The sequence below is a fragment of the Schistocerca americana genome, chromosome 1 (genome assembly GCF_021461395.2).
Source record: "Schistocerca americana isolate TAMUIC-IGC-003095 chromosome 1, iqSchAmer2.1, whole genome shotgun sequence".
NCBI classification, from domain to species: domain Eukaryota; kingdom Metazoa; phylum Arthropoda; class Insecta; order Orthoptera; family Acrididae; genus Schistocerca; species Schistocerca americana.
The window spans coordinates 1,197,239,767-1,197,261,530 of NC_060119.1; positions in this window are offsets into that span (position 1 = coordinate 1,197,239,767).

Genomic DNA, 21,764 nt, shown 5'->3' on the forward strand with positions numbered 1-21,764 from the left:
AAGTACAAAGAAAGGCAGCTCGTTTTGTATTATCGTGAACTAGGGGAGATAGTGTCACAGACATTATAGGTGAATTGGAGTGGCAAACATTAAAACAAAGGCGTTTTTCGTTGCAACGGGATCTTCTCATGAAATTTCAATCACCGGTTTTCTCCTTCGATTGCGAAAATATTCTATTGGCATCCGCCTACATTGGGGTAAATGATCATCACGATAAAATAAGAGAAATTAGGGCTAGCACGGAAAAATTTAAGTGCTCGTTTTTCCCGCGTGCCGTTCGAGAGTGGAACGGTAGAGAGACAGCACGAAGGTGGTTCATTAAACTCTCTGCCAGGCACTTTATTGTGAATAGCAGAGTAATCACGTTGATGTAGATGTAGATGTATGTCATTTGTTAAAGTTATGTGGTTTTGTAAGGCAATCACCTTTGTATTATTGTTATGATTGGGATTTGATAAAAGCTTTATGATTGTAATAAAGAAATAGGTGGCGACTACAACGGATTACTCCTGTGATTTCGGTGTGTCCTTGAGATCCACATTCCATCAACGTTTGTCAGTTTTGTAAATACGTGTATTTTATTTGGTGACTGATTGCTTTCAGAATGCTTGACAAAATCCATGTGCCGAAACTGCAATCGCAGTAAATAATATTTTAGCACTTTAATGCGGAATGACTTTATTTAGAAATTTCACGAAGGTTGTGGCGCCAGTCATCATCAAAATTCTTTCGCTTTTTTCTCGGTATACATCTCTTTCCAGTCTACACCAACATAATTAAAAATTCTCAGCAGTGTAATTCCGTTGACTAAGAAAGCCTTCTTCTAGACCAGGAAACAAGTATACACCCCTTTCTCCAGTTATCCTCAGACAAACTAAAGCGCCTCTGTACTGTTAACTGCACTATAATTACTATTGTTGCTATTTAAAAAATAATTGCTTCTCTTTAATTTTGTTTTGCAGAGAAGACTTTAGAAAAAGTCGCTCTGAGACCTCACAGGCAAAATGTGTTCGATCAGCAGATTTCCGCAGCCAAACAAACGAGGATTTTCGTCCGATTCGAAACAGGGCCTGTCTTTTGATTCCGTCGCAACCGTCGCAGATACAAATTTAAACTGTCGCATTAGGCGTAAGGCGATTAGCCGGTCGTTTCGAGACTAATGCGCGGGCATATCGCCGAGACCAATTACGGGGGCGGCTCGAGCGATCGCGGGGGTGGCCGTTGGACGGGAATGCCGGGCGACAGCTGCCCTGGCGACTCGCCACCCTCCCCCCCCCCAACCCCCACCTCCACCGCCGCTCCACTTGTTAGAGAGAGGGGTGGAGGGAGAAAGTGACTGGGGTGGGGTGCAAATGGCCTCCTGCCCCGATGCCTCTCCGATCTAATTACTCGCTACACAGCGTGCAGCCGATCCGACATACTTTAAAATCGTGGCTCATCCATTTACTTTCATTCCATATAATGGATTAACGGTTTTCGGATAATTCTTTAATGCGCCCATCAGAATGTAAAATGCTGCCTGTTGAAAATCGAGTGTTCTTCACGGAGAGTGTAGCAGTCGCGACATGGTTATTGTCGAATAAAAGTCAGCCCCGAGATATGATGCTCATTAATGCCGCTCCATTCGTTAACAGGAGAACTTAAACCGTCTGGAGCGTTGAACAAAGGACGACAACTGGACAGCTCGAGCTAATTTACAGTAAAGAAGCGTAGTCAAGTAACGCGTTATTTCCCACAACTATATGTCTGAAACAAGTGCTGAATTACATTTCAGTTTCAAGCGCCGTATTATATCTCTTCAAACGTACTTTGTCTTTTGTTATAACATAGTTACAAGATCCATTCTGATATATTACTAGTTTCGTATGGAATACTTGCACCGTTTAATCAACTATCTAAAACTCGCCTTACTAACAGAATCAGACTAAAAATAAGTACCTATATGTTCGGGCGGAATTTAGATAGTTAGTATATGTTCACAGATGATCGTATCAGTCGAAGACTAGTTAATCATTACGCAAACATATAAATTTATTTTATTGCTACCTGCATATCACACAATTGTGTTCTATCGAAATTGAGATGGAATACAAGATCCACGGATTCTGTGCCAAACCTTAATTCGCGAACCGACAAACACGATGTCGATGGTACATATGCATGTGTGAATAATATTATTACGACGTGAGGTTTATTTCTGTACGGCAAAACGTGGTAGTTAGAAACAGTGGAGGGAATAGAAACGAATTTTACGGAAAAACTCTTGTTATTGTGTCGGAAGGTAAACACAAATATCATTCAAAAATTTGTTTATCTATGTTGACAGTGTTTCAATCAATCAGGGAATGTAGGAATTTGAAAGCTGGTGACGGTGTCACTTGGTTTCTTGTTCACTCCGCGACAAACACTGGATGTGGTGCTGAATTTGCTTACTTCGAACTTTATTTGTAACTATCAACGTAAATTGTGTCGTTTTAATTTAGATACGTGGTAAGACTGTTTGCAATTTCGTTTCATTAGCCAGAATTTAAGTTTTAAAGTATACTTTAACCTGAGTTACGTCACGGCTAACTGAAATTGTAGGGTTGTGTTTTCGAAATTTTTAGGATGAACAGAAACGGTAATCGTCGGTGTTTCATCGGAAAAAGACCAAGACTTTGACAGAAATGAAGAACAGCCTATCTCTACTGGTTATGCTGCGATTAAAGTATGTGGGATAAGTAAGGAGTCATTTATATTGTGTGCCTGTAAAATTTGTTATTTAGTAGGCAAATGTTCTGTTGATTTTTTTTAATGCAAGACAGATTCAACTCGCGTATTTTAACAGGTGAGGAGTAATTTTTTAGACAAGGAGGTGTTACTCGTAAGCTGTTCCTTATTTCTGGGGGTACGACTTGTAGAGTTAAAGACATTATTTTTAAACAAAATGTCAGCTATTTAATATATTAACAAGCAAACCAAGTTAAACACTTCAAATCAATAATGTAGTTGGATACAATAAATAAATAAAGTACTTAAATAATAAATAAAGTGGTTAGATATACTGTTATCTTAACTCAGAAAACAGAATAAGAAATCAAATCTCATACAATATTTTTAGCTTTTGTATTGAACAAAGCTTTTGTGAACCACATAAATTCTCAGAGAACCAATAAGGATTTTGGCATGTCACTATTCACCCCAAGTAACAATAAGTGGAACATATAATGAGATTAACACTGCTGTTTCTATTCACGCCTGTGTGCATGGCAAATGCAAACACAAAACATACAGTTTTTATGTTATAAATCCATCAGCTAGATCCAAAATTTAATTATAATTTTAAAGTTGGAGGTAAGACCCACAATCCCAGATAATTTTTATTTTCACATTACTTTTTAAGGTTATATTTTCTTACTTTTTATGTTGAAAACTGTTATTGTTCACTCATTTTTATGATAGCATACAGATATAAACCAATTTCCTTACTAACAATCACTGAAGTGCCCCTAGGTGAAATCTTGTCATGACTACACACATGTTACACAGAGACGATTTTTCGCAAATTGAACATAGCAAAGTTTTATCTGTATGTATTGCCGTTATGTAGTAAAAATAAAAAAAATATAACACAGCAAGACAGAGAAGTTGTGAACTAGGGTACCTGAGCTAGAATCTGCATCTTGATAAACAAATGAGAGAAACAATTATGACAACCAACTTAATAACTTGGTGGGCTACCTTCGCGACGCAATACAGCAACGATTCTGCGTGGCACGAATTCGTCAAATTCCTCGGAGGTTTTCGGGGGTATGTAGCACCAGATGTCTATCCACAGGCCAAGGGTATTCCGTAAATTATGTGTCGGTGGTGTCTGGGCGCGGAGCTGAGCTCTCAGTAATGTTCCAGGCCCGTTGCATCGGGCTCAGGTGAGGCGTATTTTGTGGTCAGTACATCAACGTCAGTACCGCATCACCCTTCTCAAACCAGTCTAGCACGATTCTGCCCTTGTGAGACGGACAGTTATCCCGCTGTAACATAGCATCGCCGCCGGATAAAAATTCTAACAGGAAAGGGATGAAAGTGGTCCGCCTTGAAGTCCACGTAGTCCACGGGCGTCTTCAGGCCTTTGATTACTGCCACAGATTCCGTGGAAGCCCAGCTAACTGTGCATCTTTCGAAGACCCTTTAGCCTCCTTGATGACGTGTCCCAAGACGATCGATCTCAAGAAAGTGATCGGATGAGATTGGTTCACGATCCATTCTCAACGATCCTGTACCAACTGCAGTTGTAACTTTCTATATCGTTGGGACAACATGGAAAGGTAAGTATCATCGGCTGCGGAGCTCCATGTTAAACAATGGGGTGCTTCCGAAACACTTGTGTCTGCACCAACATTCTGGTTTGGCATAAGCTCTGCGGCAGAGCGCTGGTTATCCTGCTTTACAAGCCTTCGACATCCAACTTCTATGAGGAGGCGCGGACATCCAACACCCGATTTCCTACTTGTTGCCTTACTGCAGTTGCCGGCCGGGGTGGCCGAACGGTTCTAGGCGCTACAGCATGGAACCGCGCTACCGCTACGGTCGCAGGTTTGAATCCTGCCTCGGGCATGGATGTGCGTGATGTCCTTAGGTTAGTTAGGCTTAAGTAGTTCTACGTTCTAGGGGACTGATGACCTTAGAAGTTAAGTCCCATAGTGCTCAGAGCCATTTGAACCATTTGAACCTTACTGCAGTTGAACCACGTTCCATGGACGCTCACGACAACAGCACGCGAACAGCCGATAATCTTCGCCACTTTAGAAATGCTCCTTCCCGGTTTCAGGTCTATTAAGATCCCGCCTTCTTTAAAGTAGCTTATGTAAGTGGATTTCTCGATCTTTATCCAACGTTGTCGCCAGAATGGTTTCTCATTCGACTCCCACTTGAGTCCTTTCCTTAGCATGTGCCCAGAACGCTACCATGTGGCACTCGGTCTCGCCATGTGGAGGTGTCACGATGATACTTTAACTCATTACTGTACACACTCCATAACTCACGCCATCTTTCAAAACACTAATAATCTAATAAATATAAAGTAAGATGGTAGATTCGCACCAGGAGATTAAATGTAGGATATTGATCTATATTTATGCTCTAAAACTCATCTTTAGGTACTATCAGTATGATATACTGTCCTTGCAGTTCCTATTATTAATACTGCCCTAGAAAAAAAAAATCGAGCATCGCTAAACCTGCTTATGAGATCAAATCTTTCTGATTATTTCATCATGGGTGGGAGAAAGTAATTGTCGAATAACATTTTTTTAAAAGTACACTTGCAGAATTTTAACAGTAAGCCTCGCGAAGACGATTACGGTTGTCTTATAGTCTCTCGCTCGTACTAAACAGTTGCACAATGAATCGAGTTGCTCCTCATTTCATCTTCCTTGTGTCTTCTTTTAATCTAACTTGGTCCCAGACTGAAAACCAAAAGTCAAGACTCGGTCGATCACGTGCTTTCTAAGCAATTTCTTTCTTGGGTGAATTACATTTCGTTAAGATTGTTCTAGTGGATTTCACCCTGGCCTCAGCTTTCCGTAGTATTACTTTTATTTCGTCTTTCCACATTAGGTCATTCCGGATTGTTATTCGAAGACAATTTTTTAAAAATATTATGTACAGTCATACGTTGCCAACTGTGTAATCGACCGGTAATGGATTTCTTTGCCTATGTGTGTGTAACACACTAAACACGTTAACATTTACTTTACATTTTCTTTTCATTTAGATATTCATGCAGACATTGTAAAAATAAGAATTAGAAACTTAGACGGGCAAAACGATGACAATAACGTCGAACACGTAGTCTGATTCTCCCTATTGTGGGAATTAATGCTGCGAGCATTAGGGGACGTAGACAGTGTGGCATATAAAGGTTTTGATGTGTCCGGGGAACGTCCACAAATAGGCGAAATGGTTAAGGTGACCACTCGGGATAAGTGGTGAATCCGGTATCGAGTCCCAGTCTGGCACAAATTTCTGTGTATCACTAGTAAGTAGCACACCTATAGCTAACACAGTTAATGTCAGAGAATTCGCAATTAGCGACAAAATTTCGCAAAATATGTTAATGTTCAGAGTCAACTGCCAGTCAGTGCAACAATCATCTGTCGTCTGCTGGTCTTCCTGTAAGTCGCTACAATTTTCTGGCATAGCAACTTTTCTTTACAGTCAAGTACAATTAACGAATAATCTTAAGGATTTTATGATGTTATCCACTACATTTAGATGCATTGTGAGAAGTAAGGGCCTTATAATACTTGCTTCGAGCATTCCTGCAATTAGATTTATATCCGCTGATTCCGAACCGTAAACAATGTGGATATAAGGACGAAGATTCTCCCGACGTCATCCTTGTATAAAACGTTCTTGGTTTCCTTGCTGCGTCAAATCCGAATAAATCTCGAGCTTTCAACAAAATGTTCCATCGGCTTCATCAGGAGCAACTGGTTGTCAAGGCTCTTGTAGCTTGACTGACCAATTTTACTTGTGAATCCTTTTCCATGTTCGTATACATATACAGGGCTATTACAAATGATTGAAGCGATTTCATAAATTCGCTGTAGCTCTATTCATTGACATATGGTCACGACACACTACAGATACGTAGAAAAACTCATAAAGTTTTGTTCGGCTGAAGCCGCACTTCAGGTTTCTGCCGCCAGAGCGCTCGAGAGTGCAGTGAGACAAAATGGCGACAGGAGCCGAGAAAGCGTATGTCGTGCTTGAAATGCACTCACATCAGTCAGTCATAACAGTGCAACGACACTTCTGGACGAAGTTCAACAAAGATCTACCAACTGCTAACTCCATTCGGCGATGGTATGCCCAGTTTAAAGCTTCTGGATGCCTCTGTAAGGGGAAATCAACGGGTCGGCCTCCAGTGAGCGAGGAAACGGTTGAACGCGTGCGGGCAAGTTTCACGCATAGTGATGTGAAAGATTCAGTGTTTAAACCTCCTCTACCAAGAAACGTGCCAGAACTGCGAGCTCGCATCAACAATGCTTTCGAACTCATTGATGGGGACATACTGCGCCGAGTGTGGAGGAACTTGATTATCGGCTTGATGTCTGCCGAATCACTAAAGGGGCACATATCGAACATTTGTGAATGCCTAAAAAAACTTTTTGAGTTTTTGTATGTGTGTGCAAAGCATTGTGAAAATATCTCATATAATAAAGTTATTGTAGAGCTGTGAAATCGCTTCAATCATTTGTAATAACCCTGTACATTTTCTGTGGTACGTTCCTATGGGACCAAACTGCTGAGGTCATCGGTCCAAAGGGTTACACACTACTTAATCTAACGTAAACTAACTTACGCGCCAGCCGCTGTGGCCGAGCGATTCTACGCACTTCAGTTTGGAACCGCGCTGCTGCTACGGTCGCAGGTTCGACTCCTGCCTCGGGCATGGACGTATGTGATGTCCTTAGGATCGTTAGGTTTAAGTAGTTCTAAATCTAGGGGCTGATGTCTTCAGATGTTAAGTCCCGTAGTGCTTTGAACCATTTGAACCTAACTAAGGATAACGCTAAGGATAAAACACACACCTATGCCCGAGGGAGGACTCGAACCTCCGACGTGAAGTCCATGCTCTTCTATGGTGTCTTGTATTCTACTGAACAGATTCGTACTGACATTTTTTCAGTTCTTCCCCGACTTGTTGCATTCAGCAGTTGGTCGATATTCCGCCACAAAGCCTTTTCATCTCTTGATGATACTGTAACACCACATTTCGGCATTTTTCCAATTAAGGATTTCATGCATACCACTCCACAGTATAAACTGCAATAAAGCTCAGCTGGTGTATGGTTCCCTAATAAGCATCGGCGTGTATACAAAATCATCCCAAACATCTGGAGAGATTAAGGTTGCATCATGTTCACGCATTCTCGACGTGGTTCAACTACTTACTGACTATGGCCGTTATCCACGATAACTATCTAGAATCAGGGTGGAGTGTGTGAATGTGAAATGGGTGGTTTCCTAGTTCACGTTGTATTCCAGTGCCTACTGCAAAGTCTGCGCAGAGATGATACAAGTAAACCAGCTGAACGTTATTGTTGAAAGACACAGAGTAGAGGGAGATCGGGAAAGCTTATGAGATGCGATTTGCTATCATTTCGCAGAACAGGCTTCGAGCGAACAAAACCTGTAGTGTGTCCGTGAAAGTGGTAGGTAGACAGTATGAGTAATGAAGCAATTAGTGAAGCTCTATGTGAGCCAGACTCACTGCTTCGGAGTAGACAGTCCCTATCGCTTGTGTTACCCACAGCGTAGTGACCATTTGCTTAGGGTCAGTTTTGAATAGACAGAGGCACATGGACCTTTACGCAAATACACTACTGGCCATTAAAATTGCTACAACACGAAGATGAAGTGCTACAGACGCGAAATTTAACCAACGGGAAGAAGATGCTGTGGTATACAAATTGTTATCTTTTCAGAGCATTCACACAAGGTTGGCGCAGGGGGCGACACCTACAACGTGCTGACGTGAGGAAAGTTTCCAACCGATTTCTCATACACAAACAGTAGTTGACCGGCGTTGCCTGGTGAAACGTTGTTGTGATGCCTCGTGTAAGGAGGAGAAACGCGTACCATCACGTTTCTGAATTTGATAAAGGACGGATTATAGCCTATCGCGATTGCGGTTTATCGTATCGCGACGTTGCTGCTCGCGTTGATCGAGATCCAATGACTGTTAGCAGAATATGGAATCTGTGGGATCAGGAGGGTAATACGGAACGCCGTGCTGGATCCCAACGGCCTCTTACCACTACCAGTCGAGATAATAATAATAATGGCGTGTTACGAGGGCCTCCCGTCGGGTAGACCGCTCGCCTGGTGCAAGTCTTTCGATTTGACGCCACTTCGGCGACTTGCGCGTCGATGGGGATGAAATGATGATGATAAGGACAACACAACACCCAGTCCCTGAGCGGAGAAAATCCCCCACCCAGCCGGGAATCGAACCCGGGCCCTTAAGATTGACAGTCTGTCACGCTGACCACTCAGCTACCGGGGACGGACAACAGTCGAGATGACAAGCATCTTATCGGCATGGCTGTAACGGATCCTGCAGCCACGTCTCGATCCCTGAGTCAACAAATGGGGAACGTTTGCAACACAACAACCACCTGCACGAACAGTTCGACGACGATTCCAGCAGCATGGACAATCAGCTCGGAGACAATGGCTGCGGTTACCCTTGACACTGCGTCACAGACAGGAGCGCCTGCGATGGTGTACTCAACGACGAACCTGGGTGCACGAATGGCAAAACGCCATGTTTTCGGGTGAATCCAGGTTCTGTTTACAGCATCATGATGGTCGCATCCGTGCTTTGCGACACCGCGGTGAACGCACATTGGAAGCGTGTATTCGTCATCGCCATACTGGCGTGTCACCCGGCGTAATGGTATGGGGTGCCATTGGTTTGTACGTCTCGGTCACCTCTTGTTCGCATTGACGGCACTTTGAAAAGTGGACATTACATTTCAGATATGTTACGACCCGTGGCTCTACCCTTCATTCGATCCCTGCGAAACCCTACATTTCAGCGGGATAATGCACGACCTCATGTTGCAGGGCCTGTACGGGCCTTTCTGAATACAGAAAATGTTCGACTGCTGCCCTGGCCAGCACATTCTCTAGATCTCTCACCAACTGAAAACGTCTTGTCAATGGTGGCCGAGTAACTGGCTCGTCACAATACGCCAGTCACTACTCTTGATGAACTGTGGTATCGTGTTGAAGCTGCATGGGCATCTGTACCTGTACACGCCATCCAAGCTATGTTTGACTCAATGCCCAGGCGTATCAAGGCCGTTATTACGGCCAGAGGGGGTTGTTCTGGGTACTGATTTCTCAGGACCTATGCACCCAAATTGCCTGAAACTGTAATCACATGTCAGTTCTTCTTGGTGTAGCAATTTTAATGGACAGTAGTGTATTAATCGGTTGTTAGCTAGAACTACTATTTAATGTATACATGCAAACTGAAGTAACGAATGAAAATTTGTCGCGAGGCCAGGGTTGAAACCTGGGGCTGCAGAGGCAGATGCGCTAACCACTACGCCACCCTGGCACAGTGGCTTTGCTCAACCGCACGGACTACCGTAGAACGCCTCCCTCCTCATTCCAAATCCTCATTCATGCCTCAGTCCACGTCGTATTCCCTCTAAGCTCGATCAGCACTGCAGAGGCTCTCCGACTGTGTTGGAATAGCCATATTCTTAAATCTAGTAGTACCTCCAATGTGTTTACAGCGGTTACATTTTTTAGAATATGTCACTACCGTAGACTGGGTGTCATTAAAAATCGTAGTTTTCTGTAGAAACCATTCGGGAATTTCATAGATTTGGTGAAATGTACCGATGGTAGTAAACACACATTTATTAACAATAGATGTAATCACTGATCCCGACATTGCTGGCGTGTGAATAAACTCAAAGTGCTTCCCAGACACTCATATAGCCAGATGACTGTTGGTGGAAATCCGTAGCTTAGCTGCTTAGCTTCTTTCTTTTTATGGTAGTCTTCTTTTTCATTAAGCATGATTATTAGTCTATGTTTCACGATTATATTTAATCAAACCTTAGGTTTTTTTAAAAAAAAATATCTTTTTAATTATTCCGATGTGAAATTTTCAAAGACATTGTACATATTTCATTCCGTTATAAATAACAAGGCAACGGGTAAAAAAGTACAACAACAAATAAATAATATTTGTATGAAAATGTATAAATTCGTACAACCGGCTGCAAACAGCCTTGAATGCTAGTGCGGGTCACATCAACGCCCCAACACCCTATAAAATTGTATCAGAATGTAGTCTCCCTCCTGAAAATATGGTATTTTCTGAATAATAAAAAATTTTGTATAAGTATCGTAGGCTGTCAAATTCTATTTCAAAAGATGAACCTCACTGCATCAAAGTACACATTCCATTATGGCCAGTATCAGCCTTTGGCTATTTTAAAATGCCTCTAATAACTGTAGCAACAAGAAAATAGATAGACCACGTACACAACATAGTTACACATGGTGCCACTATTCAAGATTAAATCTAACTTTGGCACAGAAAGGGGTGAATTATACTGGCACTAAAGTCTTTGGTCACTTACCAAATAGTATAAAAAGTCTGACAGATAACCAACAAGTATTTAAGAAGAAATTAAAAGAATTTCTGAATGACAACTCCTTCTACTCCATAGAGGAATTTTTAGATATAAATTAAGAAAAAAAATAAAAAAAATTAAAAACAATAAAAATAAAAAAAATAAAGAAAAACAAAAAACACAAAAAATAAAGTTGTTGTATTAACTTAAGTATGTTGTTAAATTAACCTAATTATGTCATGTATTGGAAAATTTGACTCGTTCCACATCATTACGAAATATCGTATTCATGATCCATGGAACTAGTATTAATCTAATCTAATCTAATCTAATCTGTATTGTAGTTGTAACATTACTTACAGTTGCGTCACTAATGTGTGTGATTTTTAAAACTTATTTAATCCTATGTGGGAACAGTCATAAATTCCTGTACACAAACGTCGAAATTCTGCGCATCACAGACTGCATACGGCACACATTTTCTATTACGCCATGTAACTTAACTGCTCTTAACGCACGATGTCCGGGTTCTTTTCGAACTCAAGGGTAGCCAACGTGTCCTTTCCTTTCTTTATGAAAAGTCTGAATACTCCACGATACATGTCTATAGCCGTTTATACTATAATTTCCACGCGAGGTATGACTCTTATTACCAAAAATTACAACCATAATAACAGTTGCTTGGTTGCAACCTTCCCTTACAATTATGACCCATTTCGTACGTATTTGCCAGGCTTTTCTGTCCGCCATACCGTATTAACCGTGTAGTGTAGGTCGAAGTTAGTTTTCATACTATTCAAGCAGTGTGGATGAAAAGTTTGATGCGGCGCTCCGTCCAATGAGTTACATTTACTGCATGTTAACTGCTGACAGTTAGTCTCGAAGGACGTGTAACGATTACATCCAATGTTTTCTGTTAAGTAGGAATCTCAAACAAATCTTAAATATATCGGAATATACATACAGTATTTTAAACTCATTAAAAACACCATCATTAACATTTCAGTGGTCCCGTAGTATATGTCAGAGATTTATCCAAGCACAACAAAACTAAATGTTACGAAACAGTGTACAACCGGTTACAAAGCAGATAAAATGTGGTACTGATAGTCAAACTGCATGCAGAAGAAAACAAGTTTGGAATAACCAAGAAAAGAACCACACATATATTGAAGAGAACTTGGGCCTTTCAGATGCACTTGCAGAAACAACTTCCTACTTACAGAGAACTTCCTCTGTCGCCCTGCTAGAAAAGGAAACATTTCTGGCATCCTTGCAGCAAATGTGATTTGGATTTAGCGTACTGTAATGGCTAAATGCTGCAAGTTTTGCAGCAGCCATGTAATGTGTAGAAATCGGAAGACGAAATTTTGTGTTACGACAGTAAGTTTGTACGCGTTATGGTGAACTTCTTCAGCACTGGCCAAAACGGGAGAAGGAAACAATCTAATGGACAAGTGTCCTTTGCGCCAGTTGCTTGTGACGTGACGGCTGCTGCCATCTCTCGGCAGTTCCGGTTACTGCTACCACCGGTGAAGCCAGTAAGTGTCGGCAAGGCAGGAATCCTGGCTACCGACGCAATGCCGCTCGGAACTAACAACATAATGTAATGTCGCCCATAAAAAACCGCTCTCATTGTGCATGAAATTAATACAGTGCCACAAAGACATAAATTTATAAACTGTTGTCTGGTAATATCAAACAACAAACGGCAGTGTTGTATACAGCAGGTGCCTATTACAGACAATTGCAGCTGTCGTTAGATCACCAGAAACTGCGTGAAAGGAATGTAATCTTGTTCATTAAGGATGGATTTGTCATATGTATTATTTCACTCATTGCATGAAAAGATAGCAGGACAACAGTTGCATACTGTACAGTTTGTGAAATAGGACGAATGTGTGTGATATTACTTATTGTTAGATATGGCACTCACAGCTGATATTAGAGTAATAAAAAATCATCGAAGTAGGTTTTGGAGATGCACGCAGACTATATTCAACCTGGTAGTCTGCGGTTACCTGTGTAAATGAGCGGTAGTTTTAATTACCATTGTTGTTTGTAAGTCAGTATACGTGATACAAATAATTTCTTTTACAAAATGACGTATCACACTGGGTTCACCAAAGATGAAATCAGAGTTGTAAACAGAGCCTTTATTCTCTGCTATGTATTATATTTGAAATGCGCTCAGTAAACATATCACTTGATATTAAAGACGTAGCGGCACTATGGAGCAAAATCGACACAGTACACAACATTGACGTTGACTACGCGTCGTATTCTTACTGTTATGCAACTCTGATTTGTTGGGGTCGTGCACACCTACACGTAATATTTCTGTCTTAAGCAATTTATTTTTCTATTTTTGGATTTTATTGTTTGACAGAGATCTGGCAGGCTGTCGGTGGTATTTAGGTAAGTGATAATAGGTGAAATATTATGTAGCAATTGAAACAATAAGAAATATATTGTTGAGTTTCGTCTCCATTGTTTTTTGTCGTTCCCAGTACCAAACTAGATCTTTAGTTTTCTCTTCCATTCCTTCTCAATAGTATTCTTGTCAGCACCTTCGACCCATAAGCTGTTTTATCTGCTTTTGTGGTTTATTACTCTTTGATATCATTTACTGTGATGGGAGTAACTAAAGTACTGTAATACTTTAATCGCTGATATGAGAATAACGATGACAAATAATGCCATTTCTGATACCTTGCAACCGCAATATCAGACTACAGTTCCACTTTTAGTTTTTAGGTATTTCGTTTGTGACTGGGAATCAGGAGCCTCAACGACCCGTATAAATGAATTTTCAATCAACTTACAAACTTCTTACACACTGCTGGTCAGTAAGATAGTACCATTAGTAAGGTAACATGCAGGTAACATCAAACTGCGGCGTTATTATGTAGTCTCCTTATGTTTCCTGCTAGGGAAACAGTAGGAAGCTTGTGGAAACACATGCTGCTAATACATACTGACGCAACCACCGGCTAAGAAGCAATTGACACTGACTTAAGTGCCGAAACCGGTTTAGCCAATCAACAGTATTTGTGAACATTGACTGATATCGTCGGTAGGCAACTACAATGTCTTCACTGATGCGCTATATCAGCACCGTGGCAAGTATAAACTAACTGGAAAATAAAACTTGACAGCTAATTTACATTCCTCATTGTAGCTGTTGCTTACTCACTATTGGTTATTTAATATTTACTGTGGTTTCAATGGCAATCTCCAAGGAAAATTCAGTGCCTGACAAAAACGTGAAGTACTCAAAATACGTTGACGGATGTGGTTATAATTTCGTACATGTACACACTAACTGCGTGTGTTTTTATGAATGGAGTTATAATCCTCTGTGACAGACAGAACCGCCACCGAAGTGCCTTACCATTGTACGAGGGTTGCCCAGAAAGTAATGCATGATAGTTTTTTTCCTTTCACAATTCTTTACTGAACATAATAAAAATTGCACACACAAAACAATGGTGTTTTTTCTACACACCCTATTTTTCCGCGTAATGTCCAACCCATTCTATGGCCTTCCTACAGCGCAAAACAGGGGCGTGTACGCCATGTCTGTATCAGTCCTTGTCCTGATGGCGGAGCCAATGCTTCACTGTGTGCATCACCTCTTCATCGTCCTCAGAGCGTCTTCCACGAATTTCGTAATGGGTTCGCCCTCGCGAGTGACAACATCATCTCGTTGCAACATGTCAGATGTAACAACCGCGGATGGTCTTCCCGACCGCTGCAAATCGTGGCGCTGCGCCGAACCGCCTGCTTATGACCTCACCCTTCGTACCCAGCGACTAACTGTACTTCTGTCGACAGCAGATGCCCCATGGACTTTGCACAAGCGTTTGTGAATTTTCCCCACAGTTTATTCCTCTGCATTGAGAAATTCAATGACGGATCGTTGCTTGTTACGTATATCACCTACAGACGCCATTTTGAAACTGTCGTACACCTGCGCTATCTGTCGGAAGCGACGGAAACTTGGCGCTCTCACTCACAAGGGGAGGCCACCAATTGTAAAATTCAGATTCGATTCATACTGCGCATAATAAAAGCTCATGGCTAAAGGTGTAATGTGGCAAAGCACCAAGATGCACTTCTCAGCCGTTGTCGAGAAAATCGACAGTTAAAAGAAACCGTTGCGGTGAAATATTCTCTACGATTAATAATGTTCTATAGCGCTGTGGCACAGCAGTAAGCGCTCGGGTTCGTAATCCGAGGGTCGCCGAATCGAATCTCGCGCCATGCAACTTTTTTTTATTATTAGTTTTTTGTAATTCAAATACATATATATATATATATATATATATATATATATATATATATATATATATATATATATATATATATATACTATTAATGAATGCATGTTGGTGAAGGCGGATCGCTCTCCAATTGTACCGCCTCTATTTTTCCCTTTTTTTTTAACAGGGTGTACCAAAGCTCTCCCGTCCGCACTGATTTTCGACGATGTTGTAAGTTGCGCTAGGGACCGCATCTACCTTCTTTCGAAGTTAGCATGCAACTACGCTGTTATGCGGCGGCTCGTTTCGGCCCATGCAACATCTGTCCTTCAAGTGTAACGAGCGAGTAACGGAGTTTATATTTCATACCTGCCACAGCAAATTTGTGTTCGTGGTGTCTCTATTCTAATTCGAACGTTTGACTTACGCTATACGTATTCGTTTCGGAATATCGTTTCTACGTCTTCCGTTAACTATACGTGGATAACATTATGAAGATAATTAATAACATTTGTGAAATACAACTTTGTTTGCGGAAAACATAATGATGTTCGAAGTCGCCAGTTTTTCCACGACAAACGACTTTCAACAACTTATTATATGCATAATTGTTGCAACTGATTGCCGGGAATTTTATATATATATATATATATATATATATATATATATATATATATATATATATATATATATATATTTGAATTACAAAAAACAAATATTAAAAAAAAAGGTTGCATGGCGCGAGATTCGATCCAGCGACCTTCGGATTACGAACCCGAGAGCTTACCGCTGCGCCACGACGCTGTAGAAAATTATAAATCGTAGAGATTATTTCACCGCAATGGTTTCTTTTAACTGTCGATTTTCTCGACAACGGCTGAGAAGTGCATCTTGGTGCTTTGCCACATTACACCTCTGCCCATGAGCTTTTATTATGCGCAGTATGAATCGAATCTGAGTTTCACAATTGGCGGCCTCCCCTTGTCAGGGGACTTCAAATAATACATACTTAACGTTTCGTGTTAATAGCATTGTTGTCGGCAGAGAAAAAAATGCGGTGCATTACTTTCTGGGCAACCCTAGTATGTGGTTAGTGTCGTCACCATGCCTGGTTGTGAACAAAATCAGATGTGCAGTTATCACTGTGGAGGATACAGAGTGGTCGTGTATTCTTGTGAGACAGCGCTGACAACACGTTACAGAGTTTGAAAACAGCATTATTTTGGGTCTCCATTTGTCTGAGGTGTCGATTCGTGCAATATCCAGATCTGTGGGGCTTTTAGATGGGACAGTGGGCAGATGTTGGATTAAATAGGAACGTGAGGGCAGGCATACATGTCACTCTGTTCGACCACGTCTGACTAATTGCTCCTGGCACATAGTAACCCCCTCACAAATGTGCCCACCATTTGTGAACAGCTAACCTGTAACATTCTTTGTCATCCCGCGGAGACTAGCTGCACCAGGACTGTAATCATCGTCTTATATGTGATGATCATGTCCCATACTCCGAGGAGCCTAGGGGACGATGCTGGAGACCCGCACCGCTGTACTAGGTAAGGTCCTATGTAGGTGGCTTGCCATTGCCTTCCTCCGACCGTAATGGGGATGTATGATGATGTTGAAGACGACGCAACTACACTCAGACATCTCGAGGCAGGAAAAGATCCCTGACCCCGTCGGGAACCGAACCCGGGCCGCCTGCGCTGGTAGCGAAAACGCTACCGCAAGACCACGAGTTGTAGGCTGCCATTATCACTGCATCACAATCGGCTACCTTTGGAGTGATGTCGTGACCGGGAACAATGAGCTGCTGACGTATAGAATTGCATTTTATTCAGCGTGAATCGCGCTTCTGCAGTACCCCGGTATGGCGGTCACTTTTGGAGAGTTTCCATTCTTTCACTGTTTTGGAGAGGCACAGCGATGTTACTCCTGGGGTGATGGTGTGGGGAGTCAACGAATGTGGCTTCAGATCACGCCTGGTAGTGACTGAAGGAAATCTAACAACACAACAGAGCGTCATAGTCGCCCTGTGACCTCATGTGTTACCTCTCAATTGACAGTATCGTCGTGCCATGTTTCTAAAGGACAATGCGCATCCGCACATGGCACGTCTATATGAACTATCTACGTGACATCAGCAATAGCCCGCATCTCATGGTCGTGCGGTAGCGTTCTCGCTTCCCACGCCCGGGTTCCCGGGTTCGATTCCCGGCGGGGTTAGGGATTTTCTCTGCCTCGTGATGGCTGGGTGTTGTGTGATGTCCTTAGATTAGTTAGGTTTAAGTAGTTCTAAGTTCTAGGGGACTGATGACCATAGATGTTAAGTCCCATAGTGCTCAGAGCCATCAGCAATATCCCCACATCTGTCCTCGAAAGAACACGTGTGCAACCAGCTCGGAAGTCAAGTCGGACTCTGTTCCACTATCCAGAAAATCAAGTACTAGTTTAACAGCTGTAGACCAGTTAATCTCAGGAGTGGAACCAACGTGTTTATCTTGACATCTTCACCGAACGAATCAGTGTGTGCATCAAAACCAGAGAGTACAACGTCATACTGATCAGTGAGCTCACAATAATTATCTATGAATTTGACTCGATTTTCTAAACACTGACATAACGTCACATACCCTGTCAACCCCTAAGGCTATATTCCCTTTCCATTTCCGTCCAACATGGTACCAAATTTGTTTCGACCACTTTGGAGAAGTTTCGCTGGGAAGCCGGCCGCTGTGGCCGAGGGGTTCTAGGCGCTTCGGTCCGGACCCACGCTGCTGCTACGGTCGCAGGTTCGAATCCTGCCTCGGGCATGAATGTGTGTCATGTCCTTAGGTTAGTTAGGTTTAAGTAGTTCTAAGTCTAGGGGACTGATGACCTCAGATGTTTAGTCCCATAGTGCTTAGAGCCATTTGAACTATTGTTTTTCGCTGGGAAGGCCTTATACGTTCTCCATACAGTCACATCTCCTAACGCGATTTCCATGCTTTTGGTATCCTGAAGAAACACTTTGTGACCGTCGATTTGCTTCAGACGAAGCGGGCCACGTCTGGATACAGTCATGGTTCCGCAGGCAACCTCAAACATTGTTCCATGAAGACATTGATCGTCTTGTCTCAGAGTGGGATAAATGTATTAACATTTATTGCGATTACGTTAGACATGGAGAAGAAATAAAAACTTTAAGGTTCGCCGATGACATTGTAATTCTGTCAGAGACAGCAAAGGACTTGGAGGAGCAGCTGAACGGAATGAACAGTGTCTTGAAAGGAGGATACAAGATGAACATCAACAAAAGCGAAACGAGGATATTGGAATGTAATCGAATTAAGTCGGGTGATGCTGAGGGAATTAGTTTAAGAAATGAGACACTTAAAGTAGTAAAGGAGTTTGGCTATTTGGGGAGCAAAATAACTGATGATGGTCGAAGGAGAGAGGATATAAAATGTAGACTGGCAATGGCAAGGAAAGCGTTTCTGAAGAACGGAAATTTGTTAACATCGAGTATAGATTTAAGCGTCAGGCAGTCGTTTCTGAAAGTATTTGAATGGAGTGTAGCCATGTATGGAAGTGAATCATGCACGATAAATAGTTTGGACAAGAAGAGAACAGAAGCTTTCGAAATGTGGTGCTACAGAAGAGTGCTGAAGATTAGATGGGTAGGTCACATAACTAATGAGGAGGTATTGAATAGAATTGGGGAGAAGAGGAGTTTGTGGCACAACTTGACTAAAAGAAGGGATCGGTTGGTAAGAATATGTTCTGAGGCATCAACAGATCACCAGTTTAGTATTGGAGGGCAGCGTGGAGGGTAAAAATCGTAGAGGGAGACCAAGAGATGAATACACTAAGCAGATTCAGAAGGATGTAGGTTGCAGTAGGTACTGGGAGATGAAGAAGCTTGCACTGGATAGAGTAGCAAGGAGAGCTGCATCAAACCAGTCTCAGGACTGAAGACCACAACAACACAACAACGTTGGACATAATAAACAGTTTATTTGTTTTTTACCTGTCTGTCTCGTTATCACTTGTCTGCTCGTTATGCACTTGTCTGCCCGTTATGCATGAAACCACTTGTATCTCAGAAAAGGCTGGAGAGTCGACGTCAAACTTGCTTTCTGTGCGCATGAATATTCGTGAATTTTGTAACTGCTCGGAAGTTGCTAAGAGCGAGTTATGATGAAACTGATTATGTAATCTGCGTTCTGGCTCCATTCTAAGTTTTATCCAACTATAAACGAAGAAATTTTACAAGGGTGAGTCCACGTTTGGCGCTAGATCCATCAGTGACAACGACAGAGTTTAACACTTTTAGAGTGTGACCCTTAATGTCTACTTCTGGTGTTAACTACAGGTGTTGTTTTCCTGTAGCTGGTGGCAGCCACTTACATGGATCCCAGCAGGTGTACACAGTCACGAGGGAGACTCTCTTCGCCACAAAGTAATCGCGGGTGAGCGAGATGACGTCAGTGATGTAGCTCTGGTGCCCCGCACATTCCTGGCACACCAGCAGAAATACGAGGATAGCTGCTGAGGCCTTCATCCTGGTGGGAAGCGACTGCCGGTCTTCAACTGAAACCACTGCATCTCGTGACAGGGTCGAGGCTGCCCGGGAATAAGTGATGGCTGCGAAATTGCTAGGCAATTCCTGGACGTCAAACATGCTGGCCGAATGGTCCAAATTGCCCTACATTAGGACGCCAAGTAAACTTCAGAAATGGCTAGCTCAGCCCTGGCGTGCCCCTCGATGTCTGCTCGGCTGTAGACTGTGCGGCGCCGTGGGTTCGCGTGCGTTCTGCACATACTGCTTCCGACCACGGCAGAGCAGACGGCCAGGCGAGTACAAGGACGATATTCCGACACGTCCAGGGGCCGGGGAAGAGGGCGTACACTCAAACACCACTTCCTCTGTTTCTACCACCTATATCCTTTTTCATTTAGCACTCAGAGGTCACCAACTATTTCAGCAGCTGACCAAACTAACCATAACTAAAAAGCAGTACTAAATAACATCACAACACAGATAACACGACAGTTTGTCAGTATTCCATTTTAGGAAAACTGTCATGTAAAGTATCAAACCATTCCCGAGAAAAATATGTCAGAAGCAGCATTTATACAAATAGAAAATTAAGGGCAAAGCCACCTATATTATTAAAAGTAATAGCAAGTCATACAGTTAATCGGGAGTATACAGGGTGAAGAAAAATTCGCGCGCTCGGGCTTCGCAGCGCGACTCTTCACATGCCAGTGATAAAAAAATGTCTGTCCCAAAATTTTGTCTCACGAGTATATCAGGCAGAAAAAGGACGTTAAAGAGTGGCAATCTAGCAACACTGTAACAACTCGTATGGTAACCACATCTGATAGGACATCTCATCCTGTTGCACAGTTGACGACAGTCCAATCCCTGTCCGGCTATCTTGATGGCGGCACGGTAGCTCAGCGGGTTCGGTCAGAGGGTTGGCTGCTCTCTGTAATAAAAAAAAAAACTGAGTTCATCGATCAACAACGCACATAAAGGGGTGTCTTACGACATCCGTCCCGAGCAGATGCATCGAACGAAAGCGAACAAAATGATATTAAAAAAAAAAGAAACAACAAAACGCACTGGATTGAGCTTTGGGTTATCAGGCAGGAGGTCGAGGGTTCTACCCTGGGTTGGGGTGCATTTTTTTATTTGCTAATTTCATTTTGACATTTCGTAATGTAATATACACCGTTTCTTATGTCATATGTACCCTAAATTTACAACATTTTGTAACGCTGAACACAACAAATACGTGGTTAGATAAATAAGAAACAGACAGTTGAAACAATTAATGGGACATTGGTGATAACACACACAAATAGTAACCGTGTTTGGACATTATTTGCGAAGCACGTTGCTGGTTCTACTGGTTACGTAAGGCCCTAACGAAATGTAATGGACCTGAACGAGGCAGAGCCGCGCGGGATTAGCCGAGCGGTCTTAGGCGCTGCAGTCACGGACTGTGCAGCTGGTCCCGGCGGAGGTTCCAGTCCTCCCTCGGGCATGGGTGTGTGTGTTTGTCCTTAGGATAATTTAGGTTAAGTAGTATGTAAGCTTAGGTACTCATGACCTTAGCAGTTAAATCCCATACGATTTCACACCCATTTGAACATTTTTTTGAACGAAGCAGGAATAATATTTGGTACTAATCTATGTGACCATTAGAGGAGCTTTCGCTTCTAGTAGAGGAAGTTGTACGAATAAATTCGAGCCCATGACTTGGAAAGGGCATCTTCCAAAGCTGACCAATGTTCCATATCTACGACTGTCGTATGTAAGTGCAAATGTTTTCCAGATGACCCGCTGCAATCGCTGTTGACG